Source organism: Eptatretus burgeri, chromosome 4, assembly GCF_056783735.1.
Source record: "Eptatretus burgeri isolate ZD-2024b chromosome 4, Ebu_testis_v1, whole genome shotgun sequence".
Taxonomy (NCBI): Eukaryota; Metazoa; Chordata; class Myxini; order Myxiniformes; family Myxinidae; genus Eptatretus; species Eptatretus burgeri.
The window spans coordinates 50,801,553-50,815,833 of NC_140964.1; the positions used below are offsets into that span (position 1 = coordinate 50,801,553).

A 14,281-nucleotide genomic window follows, 5' to 3' on the forward strand; every position below is an offset into this window, starting at 1 on the left:
CTGATGGGGGGACACAAAGGATGGGGGTTGAGAGAGAAGGGAGGGGAGGGAAAGAGAAGGGAGGGGAGAGAGAGGGAGGGGAGAGAGAGGGAGGGGAGAGAGAGAGGAGGCAGGAGGGAGAGGAAACTAGGAAAGGGGGAAGAGCGAGGAATTGGGGGGGGAGAGAGCTATGCCTCATCAAATGTTGCTATACCAGAAGGAGGCAGGGATGCGAGAAGGGGTGTGTGTGTGTACAGATACACAGAGAGAGGTAGAGAGAGGTAGAGAGAGGTAGAGAGAGGTAGAGAGAGGTAGAGAGAGGTAGAGAGAGGTAGAGAGAGGGAGAGAGAGGTAGAGAGAGGTAGAGAGAGGTAGAGAGAGGTAGAGAGAGGTAGAGAGAGGTAGAGAGAGGTAGAGAGAGGTAGAGAGAGAGAGAGAGAGAGAGGGGTAGAGGTAGAGAGGTAGAGGTAGAGAGAGGTAGAGGGAGCAAGAGAGAGAGGTAGAGGTAGAGGTAGAGAGGTAGAGGTAGAGAGAGGTAGAGGGAGCAAGAGAGAGAGGTAGAGGTAGAGGTAGAGAGAGGTAGAGGGAGCAAGAGAGGTAGAGAGGTAGAGAGGTAGAGGGAGAGAGAGGTAGAGAGGTAGAGGGAGAGAGGGGTAGAGAGAGAGAGGGGAGGGCTAGAGAGAGAGGGGGAGGGGTAGAGAGGGGTAGAGACAGAGAGAAGTAGAGACAGAGAGAGGTAGAGAGGTAGAGAGGTAGAGGGAGAGAGGGGTAGAGAGAGAGAGGGGGAGGGCTAGAGAGAGAGGGGGGAGGGGTAGAGAGGGGTAGAGACAGAGAGAAGTAGAGACAGAGAGAGGTAGAGAGGTAGAGAGGTAGAGAGGTAGAGAGGTAGAGAGGTAGAGAGAGAGGTAGAGAGGTAGAGAGCTAGAGAGGTAGAGACGTAGAGAGCTAGAGAGGTAGAGAGGTAGAGAGACAGGTAGAGAGAGAGAGAGAGCGAGAGAGAGAGAGAGAGAGAGAGAGAGAGAGAGAGAGAGAGAGAGAGAGAGGTAGAGAGAGAGAGAGAGAGAGAGAGAGAGAGAGAGAATGAAAAAAAAAGAGAAAGAGAAAAGGAGCATGAAAAAAAAAAAAGGAGAGAAAGGTGAGGGGTGGAGGTTGGGTTAGTAAAGAGAGTGATATGTGATGCGTAATGACCAAACACACACAAAAACAAACTCATGTCAGAACAGCTGTACACACAATGACACAACAGAGTTTATAATGTAATCCGCTGACATCTGCCAAAACCTTGATGTCTCAGTTCCATAAAATTTGTGGGAACATGAACCAAAAGTAATCACTAAAAACATGGAAGTACGTACCGCTCACACATGAACTAATAATCCCATCGAGCGTGAACATCGAAAACAAAGCGCTGCGACTGAATATTACACTTCGATACAAAAAAAGAGAAGACATTGCTAATTGAGGTGTTAATACCAGTAATTTTTGACGAAACGATGCAGAAATCAAGAAAATGACCAAACACCAAGACCTCAAGAATGAAGTGAGAAGATCGTGGAAGCTGAAAAATGCCAAAGTTGTTCCAGTGATAGCTGGACCTCCAGGAATGATGACAAACAACCTCACAGAGATATTAAACAAAGGGGAAGTACCCCTGGGTGCTCACCTGGTAATGGCTGAATAAGATAATCAGGCAACCACTAGTCAGCATGGATGACCCACAAAATATACAACGGAGAAGAAAGTAAATACCGATGGATTTTTTTTTTAATGCCATGTACAAACCTTGGTACATCACGGATGATAAAGGCTGTGGTCAAGTTTCATCGGAATTGCGTGTGTAGTTTCTGAGAAGAAAGCAAATGGATATTTTGGGGGGCATCCCCCCTCTCCCCATTGACCCTCCTAGACCCCAAGTTTTTTTTTTTAATGTTGTGACCAAACCTTGGCGCATCATGGGTGGTGAAGATGGTGGTCGTTTCATCGGAGTTGTATGTGTAGTTTTGGAGAAGAAAGCAAATACTTATTTTGGGGGGCAACCCCCCTTAAATCCCCTTTGAGCCAGATTTTTCTATCATTAACAAACTTTGGTATGTCATGGGTGATGAAGGTTGTCGTGAAGTTTCATCGGAATTGTGTGTATCGTTTGAGAAGAAAGTAAATACCTCTTGGGGGAGGGGACCCACTCCCCCCTTTACCCCCATGAAAACTCCCTCTGTAGACCCCTTCAGACCCCTTTTTTTAAATGCCATCATGGGTAATGAAGGTTGTGATCAAATATCATTGAAATCGTATGCGTAGTTTCTAAGAAGAAGTTGCAAGTATTTGTGGATGGATAGACGGACGACGCGCCATCCTTTAAGCTCTCCGGAACTACTTTACAGGTGTGCTAAAAACCATCTCTGGGAATATGATTACAAACGAACTACATTTGGAAGCTGTCTGGGGCTCAGCGACGATCCTGAAGAGAGCCCTCGGCACAAAACTTTGAGAACAGAAAACTTCACAGCTTGGTCCATGAATCGTGACCCCTTACTGAAATGAAGGTGGACACTTTGAGCCTGCCCTGGGATGACTCCATTATACATTCTGAAACCCACATATGTAGATGCCGAACAACAACACACGCACACGCACAGCCGATATCGGCAATTTTTCGGGAATTGGTAGGTTGGAGTCAGTGTGATTACCGACTACAGTACAGACTGTACAGAACCTAGAAACCTTGAGTAGCTTTCACCGAAAAACGTTACATTTATAGAGACGTTTCAGGCAGATGTTCACAAACATTTTTTTTATAAACAGCTGCATGTGATGGGTGGAAAAAAAATTGGCTCGGTAATTTAGAAAACACGTTAATATGGCAAACGGCTCAGAAATCGGCTGAAAGAACCTCCATAAGATACGGGATGAAACTTTGCCACCACGACACCCATAACAGGCATGGTATGTTCACACACCTGCGGAGAGTCCGTGCAGATCCAAATCTACCCATATGTACCACATCCGTGTGTGCTGTATACGTACCTCCACCTTGCAGTAACTGTCGACTGCACATCCCGATCAGGAGATGAACTGTACTGGACAGCTTGATAAGTGGCTTAAGCACTCAAACACTCCAACGGAATGCCTGGCTTGACAAGCGATTACCAATTGCTGTTGATACAACTATGCATCTGGACACGCCTATGCAATGTCTGAATTGGACAAATCGACACTCTTTGGGGGAGTCGGAACTGCTGATATTTTCAAATCTGGAGCTTACATTTTGTAATTCTGGTTAGTTTAAGAGATTCTCTTGGTTATTCATATGCGCAAATGAAATAAAGCCACGAACGCTGGTGTCTCCGGGCGTATCCAAGCATTGCAATGTATAAACGATTCATAGCTATGATGAACAGGCATTTGATAATACGAGTGAGGCAAGTGAAAAAAAAAAACTTTATCGTTAAGAAATTGTTGCGGCCTGTTCCAAGTCAAAGCATGGTTGAGTTCGCCAAAAAACATGGCAGCTTCAGATCTCAGCGAGATTACCCAGGAAATGCCTCAAGACCCCAGATAGCAAGGTGGCCGAGGATCGCCTAACGAAGGATATAATTAAATAAGGCTGTTAATCATCTTTAAAAAGGGTGTTTTAATTAACCCAAACATCCAATTTTCAGTCTTGCACTTCCTTGGAGTTTTCTTAGTATGCCTGTAAAGTTTTAGACTGCTAGGTTTTATAATTTTGGAGTTGTGGAGGATACCGCACGCACGCACGCACGCACGCACGCACGCACGCACGCACACACACACACACACACACACACACACACACACACACACACACACACACACACACACACACACACACACACACACACACACACACACACACACACACAGCCCTTTTTTAGTGTAGATTTTCATCTCTGGTTATCTCACAAGGATTTGGTTGGGCTTGATTCGCTGTCTATGAATGTCAAGGATGCATCAGCACGGTGGTCTCCATTGAACAGGAAGTTGATTGAGATCAACTCAAAGTCTGAATGCTGCCACCTACCCCAGCTATCTCCTGGAACTCAAGAGATGAATGTAAAGGATCTTATTTTACCAAGGAGGAAGGATATGATTCTTCATCACCTATGGAGAACAAACATAAGCTAGATGCTTCATGTTGTGGAGCTAACCCTAACAGCTGTGGAGCTAAAAGTGAAGAAACGAAAACATTGGAAAGATCACACGATAAATTGCTAAATCCACAATTTCACTTTGACTAATGTGTCTTACTCATTGCTTTATACATTTTTGATAATTTCGAACTTACCCACTTACTCCTAAGATTGCACGTTTCTATCTCACTGAGCAGCCTTCTCATTTGAAAGAATGTTATTGCTCCTTGCCAGGTTGTTTAAGGATTGAGCACATCTCTATGCTCTTTCGCAGGAAATACCACTGGTCTTCATAAGTTCAATCTTGATGATATCGGTTCTGCGGTACCTAAACGTCTTCAAGAAAATGGGAAATGTGTCCTGTTATTACATTGATGATGTAAATGCTCATCTGAGCTTGGACATGAGAGGGCGCTCGTGAACAGGGCAGAGAAAGTAGCTGGAGAGAGAGAACATGGCGGTGATTAAATAAAGTCTGTTGATTGTACTCCTGTGGTCCAGATATGATTACTTAAAAAGCACAACGGGAAGCAAACAGAGAGGAAAAGTCTTGTGGCATTGTCTATCTTGCTGTATGTACCAAACCATACTGACAAACAATTGGTGCAATCAAATAAATTTCATGGTAAGAATCGGTTGGTTTGCCATTGACTTCCCAGCGTTGAGTCAGAAAAGTAATATGGAATCTGTTTAGGGTGCTGGTGATAATTTGTATCCTGCCATAAGACCAAAAGCATTATTTAATTGATTGATGTTCAACCTGCACGCAAGTGTAGTCCAAACTTTTATTTATTTCAAAGATAAAGCACAAGTGATCGATGAAGCACTGCGGCATGGCGTTACACACTGAAAAGCAACTGATGAATGTTTTTCCTTTCCCCTCATTACTCTGCCTTATCACTCGCATCTACTTGGAGCTACTAAGAACAACTAATTTCTGGGTTAAGCCTGGTGTTGGCTTCGCAGTTAAGGTGGCTGGCTTAAGATCTTAAGGTTTTGAGTTTTAGCTCGTCATGCCTTGAAATAACACAAGGTTGGTTGACTCAGCCTTGCATTCATCTGAGGTTGGCCACATTAGTACCAGGTTACTGGAAACAGCGGGCACTGCATCAGCAGCACAACTGCGCTCACAGCAATGATGCAACCAGCAGCCAAAGTCTGCCTACAAAATGGTGATGATGTTGACGATTACTAGATTGTTTTATATCTACAAGAAATTGCAAATTTCCCGCACTCTCGCAATCCTTCCACACAACCTGATTACTACTACTGATTCTGGTGCTCTGCCTTAAATCATCGTAGCAATGGCAAAGTAGCTTCATGGCAAGGATTACACTGGGTGGTTTGCAATTGCCTTCACAGTGGTAGTCAGGAGGGAATTTGGAATTTGGCCATGGTGCTGGCAATAGCTCACCGAAAGTTTAACTAAACATCTCATTACAACAATCAATACACCGTTATATATTACTAGATGACCCGTGAACCCGTTGGGTTCCCGTTGTTACAGCGGTTGAGAAAAAAAAATCATTTAAAATTAAAAAAAAGATAGCTCCAGCAAACTATACCGCTGAGGTTGTTGGCATTGATCAAATAATCCCGAAGAGTACTTGACTGAATCGGGAATTGATTTTTTAAGAATTTTTTTCGTTGCCCTATTTGAACGAAACTTGATATTGCGCGTGAATATGAAAAAAAAAAAAATGGAGAAAAGAAAGTCAAAGAAATTATTGTGTATTATCTTCAAAACACAATTTTATTTAATGATGAACATGGAAGTATTAGATCAAAATGGCGATGTTAATTTTATGCTTAAAAATAAATCGTTTTGTCTCAACTAAATGGTTGAGATTTTTAAATAAATCATTTCAAGAAAAAAAAGATAGCTCCAGCAAACTCTACACTGAGGTTGTTTGCATTGATCAAATACTCCGGGAGAGTACTTGACTAATCGGGAATTGATTTTTCTAATAATTTTTTTCATTGCCCGATTTGAACGAAACTTGATACTGCACACCGTAGGCGGACGGTGAATAAGGTGGCCCTAGAATTTTTGCGCTATCGTGTAACGTTTTGGCTGTATTTCAGGAACATACATATATACATACAAGATGAGAGTTTTAGTAATATATAGATAAACAATTTTAATTCACACCACAGTGAACCTATACAGCACCGAACAGTCACTTCTTAAGAAATTATGATACAAGTCCACACGTCAAGAAAAAAGAAAAAAAGAAAGTGTTTTTCCAACGCACACAAATTCAATATCAACACTAGATTGGGCACTCACAAGAGTGCATACCTTCGCCGGGCTGAACAGTTTACGTTTTGTATCCTACAGATAGGCCAGATCTGGATCCAAACCTCAACCAAAGTCGAATTGGCTTGGTCTTGTCACCTACACAACGCATCCACCTTGTTTTGTCATAATCCCTCCATAACTTTTTGAAATATCATGATATTATATCTATACATATAAAATATCGTTTTTTGGCCCGATCTCTCAGTGGTGAAAAATCACACAAAAAAAAAAATACATTAAAAACTCTCACATCCGGATCCGGATCTTCACCAAAATCGAATCAATTAGTTCTTGTCAAACACCCAACTTGACCACAAAATTTCATCCGAATCCGTCCACAACTTTTTGAGTTATCCTGCACACAAATAAACAGACAGGGGTGAAAACAACCTCCGTCCATCGCAGATGGTGGATGGTAATCAGTGCCAAATGCCAAGGAGAACCAGCAGAAATTCAATGATCAATATTTTGTAATTGTAAATCTTGGTTGAACAAAATTTTGTTCAAGTAATCTGCCCCAATATTATATTTCAACCAAGCTCAAGTAATCTGCCGCAATATTATTTGTCCCCCTGGATAAATAATTTCCGAAACCAATGGTTTTGCAGAAACATGGTCCATCGCATGATTATATCAGTGAGAAATTTTGCCTTATCCGTGTACATCAATGGCTAATAAGTTTGCAAAACAAATTTGGTCTCATAGAGACACAGCATAAACATCTTAATGCCCCAAACAACAGCAAGTCCTTCCTTCTCCAAGATTCAGAAATAATTTTCTCAACTCATCAACTTTTTGCTTGAAAAGCTCACAGGGAAATCCGCTCTTGTGTCACTGCAAAATAACAGCTCCATTTATTCTTTTTAATGCAATGACGAGGCTCGTATGAGAGCCAACGCAGAACGTACAAGGGGAGCAGGAGACAAGAGGGGCGGGAGAGGGAAGGAAAAAAACAGCGAGGAACAGAGGCATGAGATCTGTGGAAGGGAGAGGGTTGGGGTGGGGTACACAGGGTAAACAAGATGGACAACACAGGGGCTTTCAGGAAGGGAAGCAGGGAATTTGAAGGAGGTGGGTTTGGGGTGGATTAACGGGGGTAGAAAAGATCGAGGTTTTGGATGGGGGAAGATAAGAGATGGACGTGAACAGCTCTTTTGAAGACCTGGAGGGAAGAGTGGGATTGAAGAGAGCATGGGAATTTGTTCCAAAGGCAGGAAAAAAAAGAGGAATGAAAGTGTGAAGGTGAGCAACATTTGATTTTGACAGTTTTACCAGAAGGGGGATGCTGGTGGACCTTGAGTGCCCTGCAGAAATATGGTGACTACATATCTCAGACAGGGCAGGGAGGGGGGGGGGGGAGGCCAGAGAGGAGATGGTGGAAGACAGAAAGACCACCGACCTACCTGCGGTGAGAGACCCAAAGACAGCCTCATTGCGGGAGATACCAACGATCCAAAATGCCTTGGTTTCCATAGCATGAAGCCGAGAAAGGTGAGAGGCAGGAACACCAGCCCAGAGTGGAGAGCAGTACTCCATCAAGGCTGCGGACGAAAGCTTTGTATGTGGTCAGGAGCTCAGATGAGCCGAGGAGGGACTTTGCACGACGGAGGATGATTAGTCGGCAACTGGCTTGGAGGCCAGCTTGGAAATGTGGCTTTCCCAGGAGAGATCATGGCAGATAGTGAGACCCAGAGGCTTGAATGAAAGGACTTTAAGACAATTGCTGCGAAAGTAGATTGGGGGGGGGGAGGGGTGGGGTTCCAGACGGTCCTTTCAGAGAGACATAGTGAGTGTAAAATTTGTCAGGGTTGAAAGACACGTTCCACGTGTTGGACCAGCTTTTGATTTTATCCAGATCTGCAGAGAGTGAAGGGGCTGTTGCTTGCCGATCTGAGGGATGAGAGATGGTACAATGATTTTCCAGTGTCAGAGAGATCATTGATGAAAACCAGAAAAAAGGAGAGGGCCCAGAACACTCCCTTGAGGAACATCAAGTTCTCCTCCTTGTCAGGTGAAAAGGATACAGAGTCCAGGTACAGCTGGGTGTGATTGGGTAAGGTGGGTACAGAAAGCGTTGGGTTTGGGACACAAGATTTAGAAGCAAACACGGAGTTTAGGCATTCAGCCTTTTCATGTGCAAAATCAGTGTCAGAAGCATTAACCCTGGGAACAAACGCATTAATCGGGTCCAGTAGTGTCACAATGAGTTAGTTGAGAAGTTTATTGAAGCCACCTGAACATCCATCCCCACCCCCATTACCACTTTACTGGGTTGCCCCTTATTGCTCAAATCAACAAGTAGCACAGTGATGACCACAATTAGGCATGTAGTCCCAGTAGCATCCGGTCCTACTCAAAAACAACCATACATCATTCTTGGGTGTGGGTCGCGGTGCCTCCCTCATATTTTCCACATTGTTGTGAAGGCCGAACAAGCCACATTCTATCTGTTGACCCACAAAGCTCACGCTGTCTGTCCTGGTCACACACTTTGATGGTCAAGCCGTGAGGCAGGTAGCAGACATCCAGCGTAGCAACTCCGTAAGGGTCCAAACATACTTGCGTCAGGTGGGTGTATGGATGAAAATGTCATCAATGCAGCGATGCACATTTTCCTTCCATACCAGCAGCCTCTTCATGCCCCCATACGAATGTAGTTCCCGAGTTCATGAACCTATGTGGCACCTTGAAATACTCGTACGTGCCATCTTTTGACACAAATGCCATCTTGGGCACATCTTCCTCAGCTATTAGTATCTGCCAATACCCACCACTTGCTCAAGTCAATCTTAATAAAATACTTATCCCTACTGAGCTTCTGGAAGAGCTCACCGATTGCCACTATTGGCTCCAGATCAAATGCAGTGACCTTATTAAGCTTCCAATAGACAACACGTCTGTTTTTAGGAAGCATCATCACTGGCAGCACATATGTGAATTTGACTGCCAATTTATCCCAGTCTCCAACATCTGTAAGTCCTGACTAAGGGACTCTCTGATGCTTGCTGTACATCACTGGGTATGGTTTTGACTGAACAAGCTCACTTGTAGTCAAGTTGATGTGATGATGGACTCAAGGTCCCTGGCAAAAAAGTAAAGAATTGATAAACATGTGCTGATACTTTTTGACCAAGGACATCAAGTCCTTGCTTTGTGCACAGATGATATGTTGATAAAACATCACATCTGCCACTGTTTGGCTTGCAGGTAGGTAGGTGCCAGGCTTCAACAAAGTTTTTGTCGTCGACCACATCCTGCATTGTCACTTCACTTGGCCCACAAAAGTGGTGGTCACTACATTTAAGTCGGTAGTCTCGGCAGCTGGGGATGTGTCCTGCTTCGAAATCCTTTTGTTGCAACTTCTGCTAATCACCATTCCCAATGGATCATCTGGGCTCCAGTAACAAGAGGAGTCGGTCGATTTGGGCTTCTGTGCCTTACTTTGAGTGGTCACCACACAATCCTATTGCTCTGCTGGGTCCACATCGTTCTGTGTCCAATTGTTCTTTGCATGTCACCAATGATCAGTTTGAAGATTTCATCTGGCAGGTACTGGCATCAACCATGTCAGTCAGTTTCGGAGTATCTACCTCAGTCTTGACTCATACTATGTTGTCAATCAGCAGTATATAGCTGAACTTCCTAATAAACTGATCCTCCTTCAAATCATTCACTGCAACTTGTATCCCTCAAGAACTGCATGCAAGAGCTCCTGACCTTCCCATTCACCATTGGCATCTGCCCTCTGGCTCCAGTAAGGATTGGATACAGGCACCGCTCACTAGCGAAGCTTCTTACCACATGCAAACAATAAAATGTCCTCTTCAATGCACGATTATAACTCAGTTTCTCACACCTCAAACTTGGGGATGTGAGTTCTCACCAAGAAATTGGCACTCAGTTCATGAGCTTTGCAGTTCAGAAAATCTTAATCCACTTCTTTTCTTCAACATATTGCAGAACAATGACAGTCTAGCTTCGCCATCTAAAACAGCTTTGTGAATGACAGTATAACCTAACTATACGCTGTTTACAAGAGAAAGTAAACATGAGTTAATAACACAGCCAAACTTGTTATTGTCTGCGTTCAGGTCAAGTATGGCAGCATGTGCCAGAACAGCGCGTCGCTGCGTCCACTTTCCGCCGGGACTCCAGGGGCCTCCGTCTGGCCATCTCCCAGACAGATGCCAGGCCCATCCCCATCTCCTTGAGATGCCGGTCAACCTGCTGCAACCACGAGGCACGTGGTCGGCCCATTGGCCTCCTCCACTCACGAGACTCCCTCGCTGAGAGAATCTGGTGAGCAGGATTAGCAAAAGAAAGTGAGCCACGTGCCCATACAGCCGCAACTGACGCTCACGGACTATGCAGGTAACAAATCTCATCCGAGTTTCTCTGAGCAAGCGCTCGTTGGACACAAAATCTGACCAGCAACAGCCAATGATTCTCCGAAGAGACCTGGTACCAAAGGAATCCATCATTGGAATCCATAATGGAATCCATCATTGCTTCAGACATGAAATCCTTCCTCTTCTCCAATGGCTTGATTTCCAATCATCAATTTGGTTTCAGACCAGGTCACTCTACCCTGGATATGCTGCTACTGCTCTCCCATCAATGGATGGAGGTCCTCAATGCCAGACAGGAAATCCGAGCCGTATCCCTGGACATATCACGTGCTTTTGACACAGTCTGGAACCCTGCCCTACTCACCAAACTCTCTTCCCATGGTATTCAAGGCCATCTCCACTCATGGCTCGCAGACTTCCTCTCCTGTCGCAGTCAACGTGTGGCCCTAAATGGAGTTCTTTCATCCCCTCTTCCTGTGCAGGCTGGAGTTCCTCAAGGTAGCGTTCTGGGCCCTGTTCTTTTTCTGGTTTTCATCAATGATCTCTCAGACTCTCTGGAAAATCCTCTATTTCTCTTTGCCGATGACTCCACCCTCTGCCGTACCATCTGTCATCCCTCAGACCGGCAAGCAGCAGCTTCTTCGCTCACTGCAGATCTGGATAAAATCACAAACTGGTCCAACACGTGGAACATGTCTTTCAATCCACACAAATCTCACACTCTCACTATGTCTCTTCGAAAGGACCGTTTACAAAACCCCCATCCACTTTCTCAACAATCCTCTGGAAGAAGTCTTTTCTTTCAAGCTTCTGGGTCTCACTATCTGCCATGACCTTTCCTGGGAAAGTCACATTTCCAACCTTGCCTCAAAAGCCAGTCGCCGACTGGGAATCCTCCGTCGTGCAAAGTCCTTCCTCGGCCCTCTTGAGCTCCTGACTACTTACAAAGCTTTTGTCCGTAGCCTGATGGAGTACTGCTCTCCCCTCTGGGCTGGTGCTCCTGCCTCCCACCTTTCTCGACTTCACGCTGTCGAAACCAGGGCTTTTAAGATCATTGGCATCTCCCGCAATGAAGCTGAGTCTTTGGGCCTCTCACTCAATCACCGCAGGTTGGTCGGTGGTCTTTCTGTCTTCTACCGACTCCTCTCCAGCCTTGCCCCCCTGCTCTCTCTGCGATTTGTCCCAACCACATTTCCACAGGGCGCTCAAGGTCCGCCAACAACCCCCTTCTGGTAAAACTACCAAAATCACGAATCACTGCTCATTTTCACTCTTTCATTCCTCTTTTTCCCGCCTTTGGAATAAACTTCCTCACTCTATTCTTTCCCATTCTTCCCTCCAGGCTTTCAAAACAGCTGTTCACCACCACCTCTTATCTTCCCCCATCCAAATCCTCGATCTTTTCTACCCCCGATAATCCACCCAAGCCCACTTCCTTCAATTCTCCTGCTTTCCTTCCTGAAAGTCCCTGTAATGTCCATCTTCTCCTCGCCATGTTCCCCGTCCCATCCCCATCCCTCTCCCTTCCACAGTTCACCTGTGTCTGTTCCCCAATGTTTTGTCCCTTCCACTCCCACCCCTCTTGTCTCATGCCTCCTTGCTGTGAGTTGTGTGTTAGCTCTCATACGAGCCTCGACCAAGGTATACAAAAAAAAAAAAAAAAAAAAAAGGAATTAAGTCTCCATCTCAGATCCTTGGTCAGAGTCCAAGCCTCGCATCCATAGAGCAAGACTGGAAGCACCAAGGACCTGAAGACTCGGACTTTCGTCGTCCTGCACAGGTACGGGCAGCGCCACACCCCATGATCCAGTGAATCCATGACTCCCCAGGCCTGACCCAGACGTCTATTGACCTCTGACTCATAGCCAGCAGAGACATGAATATCACTGCCAAGGTAAGTGAATCTCTCCATGACCTCAACATCCTCACCGCAAACAGACACAGACAGGACAGCAGCATCCAAGATGTCATTGAAAGCCTGGATCTTAGTTTTGACCCAAGAAACCCGTAATCCCAGCTGCTCAGACTCCTCATTCAGCACCTCAAGGGCCCCCAAAAGGATATCTAAAGTCTCCGCAAAGATGACATCCCAATTCACTGAATCGAAGGCTTTACAGAGATCAACATAGGATGCAAGCAGCCCTTGCTGAAACTCTCGTCTGCGTTCGGTGAGGACCCGAAGAGCAAGGATACGTTCAATCGTTGACCTCTTTGGTGTAAAGCCTGACTGCTCTGGACGCTGGTGCTTAAGCAGATGGTAATGAACCCTATCAAGAATTATCCGAGCAAAGACCTTGCCCGGCACCGAGAGCAGTGTCACCCCTCGGTAGTTGTTGCAGTCTTGGCGATCACCCTTCCCTTTCCAGAGAGCGACAACAAGGCCCCTCTTCCAATCAGTTGGGATGATGCCTGTGTTCCAGGCAGAGCACAAAACTGCATGCAACGACACAAGTGCAGCATTTCCACCAGCCTTGAGAACTTCAGCCTGGATGCCACAGATCCCTGGAGCCTTACCCCGTTTCAACCAGTTCACCGCAGCCCATGTTTCCACAAGCGAAGGTGGACCAGTTTATTGGAGGGTCAGCAACAGGGATTGTAACACCCTTGGCGTCCAACTCGACAGCTGGTGGATCAGCCTGGTACAACCGCTCAAAGTAACCGGCCCAGCGGGCCTTCACTTCAGACTCCCTGTCAAGAGCCTACCACTCTCTGCTCGAACTGCAGTGCTCCGAGTGATGGGCTTGGATGAACGCAATGCGCAAATTCCCCTGTAAGCCGGACGAGAATCACCTGTCCACAGGTGATGCTCTACCCCTTCACAGATTCCTCGCACATAGGCCTCCTTGTTCACCCTTAGTGCACGTACAGTTTTACACCTCAGCTGCCTGAACAGCTCAGCTCTGCCATTCAGCCTGGCCCTGTGACTCTGGTCAATGGCATCCAGTGTCCCTTGAGACAAAATTCTTCTTTGCCCTGCGGTGAGTTCCAAGACATCCACCGGCAACATCAAGGATGGTGGTTTGAAGGCACTCCACAACTCTTCAGGACCCCCCAAAGCACCCAGACCACCCAAATGTCCACTCAGCCTGTTCCCAAACTCCTCAGCTACCCTCTCATCCTTGAGCTTGCCAACACCCAGCCCAGTCTGGGATGGTACCATTCTCTAGGATTTAAGGTGCAGCTTTAGAGTTGCTACAACAAGCCGGTGGTTAGTATTGAGGAACTGAGCACTCCGGTAGACCCTGCAGTTCTGGATCATCCTCCAGCGACCATCAACGAGGACATGGTCAATCTCCTTTGCCACTCCACCAGCGTTGGAATACCAAGTCCAGCGATGAGCTTGTGGGTGCTGAAACCATGAACCAGCCACCCTAAGTCCATGACTTCTTGCAAAGTCAAGGAACTTAGTGCTATTCTGGTTCATAATTCCTGACCCATGGGGACCAACACATGTCTCATAACCATCCCTATCAGTTCCAGTCGATGCATTGAAATCCCCCAAG

At 45.8% G+C, this 14,281-nt stretch overlaps 1 protein-coding gene across 5 annotated transcripts in view; it reads right to left on the reverse strand.

Moving 5' to 3' along the window:
- LOC147028039 (progranulin-like) overlaps nucleotides 1–14,281 on the reverse strand; it is a 50,154-nt gene that overhangs the window by 22,381 nt on the left and 13,492 nt on the right. The window contains exon 1 of one of the 5 annotated variants that reach the window (XM_085878001.1): nucleotides 6,680–6,784. The exons of the other annotated variants lie outside the window; for them this stretch is intronic. The gene's annotated coding sequence lies outside the window, so the exon portion shown is untranslated. Of the gene's footprint in view, nucleotides 1–6,679; nucleotides 6,785–14,281 lie in introns of those variants that run through there. 5 annotated transcript variants of the gene reach the window in all.